The sequence below is a fragment of the Frankliniella occidentalis genome, unplaced genomic scaffold (genome assembly GCF_000697945.3).
Source record: "Frankliniella occidentalis isolate FOCC.00 unplaced genomic scaffold, Focc_3.1 Scaffold5, whole genome shotgun sequence".
NCBI classification, from domain to species: domain Eukaryota; kingdom Metazoa; phylum Arthropoda; class Insecta; order Thysanoptera; family Thripidae; genus Frankliniella; species Frankliniella occidentalis.
This window is the reverse complement of record NW_026267135.1, coordinates 3,295,517-3,297,665: the sequence shown is the minus strand read 5'-3', so window position 1 is coordinate 3,297,665 and position 2,149 is coordinate 3,295,517.

The following is a 2,149-nucleotide window of genomic DNA, read 5'->3' as shown; positions in this document are numbered from 1 at the left end:
CTTGCTGAAAGAGGGAGGCGGGGTGTGTGTTTGGGGTCCTGCGGCGAGGCTAGCGGCTCGAGATAAGTCACCAGCAGTCCCACTAACCCCCTCTCAACGTCCCCCCCCTCTCCATCTTACCCCTCATCCCTCTCCCCACCACCACCACTCCTCTTACGCCGCATGGGAATTTGATAAGACGGAGGGAAGTTAGCGCCACCAAACGAGGGAGACATTGCGACTTGGGGGCGCGGCTCGGCGGCGCGGCGCGGCGTTTGTCTCACACCCACACACGTTCACACCTACGCCAGATCACACGTACGCACACACACACACACACGCACACACACACACACACCCTCCCCCTGCCACCCCTCTTGATTGCTGCGACCGGCAAGTTTGCGTCATTAGGAAACGCACACGGCTTCGATCTGCGGGGACGTCGGTCGTCGCGGTGTGGAGCGTGAGGCGAAGCAGAACAGGTCGCGCGTGTATACGCATGACGCGCATGTCGCAACCGTACTGTAAAAAGAAAAAGTCTAAAACACAGTCGTATTACTGTACTTTAAATTGACACCTTTTTACTGTTTTACTCTCTGCCCCAGCTCACCCCACAATTAAATTGGCACTAAAACAGTTACAGTTGTTAAGCATGTTTCTGCTGATCGGTTTCAAAGTGGGGGGAAGTTATTTAATTGCAGATTTTTCTTTTTCAGTTTCGTGTGTGCTACAGCACGAGGTTTTCAGGATACACGCACATGTCTTGAATTTGCGGTTTATTTTTATTATTTTGTTATATTCAGAGGCGGAGTCCCATGTTGTTGTTTTGTTCGCATAGTGTGTTGAAAACATTCACCTGCTAATGCGTGTCGTGCCGATCAATGCGTTCCCATGAATAGAATGGTGGTGACGCAGGGGGTTCGCCAGTCCCCCCTGCAGCAGGGTGTTTGGACTCCATGCGGGACCCCGCGGACTCCAGGCGGACTCCAGGCGGACTCCAGGCGGACTCCAGGCGGACTCCAGGCGGACTCCAGGCGGACTCCAGGCGGACTCCAGGGCACGCCGCCCGGAGGCCCTTGGCAACAAGCAACGCGGGTCTGCTGCGGAATGGATCGCCGGCTTGATTAGTCGATGCTCAATAAGACAGGAAGGGGGCCGAGAGAGAGAGAGAGAAAGAGAGAGAGAGAGAGAGAGAGAGAGAGAGAGAGAGAGAGAGAAGAAGAAGAAAAGTAGGAGAATCGAGAGCGCCCACTTTCCCCCACCAAAAAAAAAGAAGGAAAATGAGAAAAAAATTGGGGTGGTTCGTTGGTTGAAGAGAAAGAGAGACTGGATTGAGCGGGAGGGTATCTCTGATTGAGAGCTTTCAGCGGCGGGGGCCTCTGTGCGCTCTATCTGCTGTGCGGCTCTCCCGCCGACAGACGAGCGCGCTCACTGATAACTAGCGTGTTTTTCCGATTTGTTGCTGGATCCGCGGCGAACGCGCGCTACATAGTGCCGGGCAACTATGTGTCAAAGAGATGTGATGAGCGTGTGGTGCTAAAACAATTTCCGCGTTCTGCCCTCGAGCGCTTTGCAAAGAGAGAGAGAGAGAGAGAGAGAACTGTTCCAGACTTCCACAGCAAAGCAAGCAAATAAACGTTGGCTCATGAAATGAGGGTGACGATGACGAGCTGACTGACAAGTTGACGAGCATGATTATTCACATTGTGTCAATCACTCTTACTCTTGTGTGTTCATCGTACCCATGTGTGACTTCCCTACCCACACATTACTCTACGTATTAAATAATTTCTCTGGAGACCCTGGAGACTAGAGATTAAGAAATTTGTTGGCTGCACTCTCTGTATAGAAAGCTGATAGTTACTCATGGCCAATGCCTGCGTAATCTGGATGCACCCTAACTTTCAGTGATATTCACCGTACAGCTAACGGTGAAAATTCACCGTAAGTTACGATGCTGCAGGGTTCGCTGTAGCTTTTGGCGAAATTCGCCACGTAAGCTTTTCTTAGTATATGGGATAGCCTTGTTTCTTGCATGCTTGTCTAAGGAGGAGGCATGCTTCAGTGTCTAGCAGGACCGCGGTGGCGCTGGCACGCGGTTCAGGAACAGGACGGTCTTTGAGTGAAGTGGGAGCTGCTGCAGCAGGAGGAGGAGGAGGAGGAGGAGGAG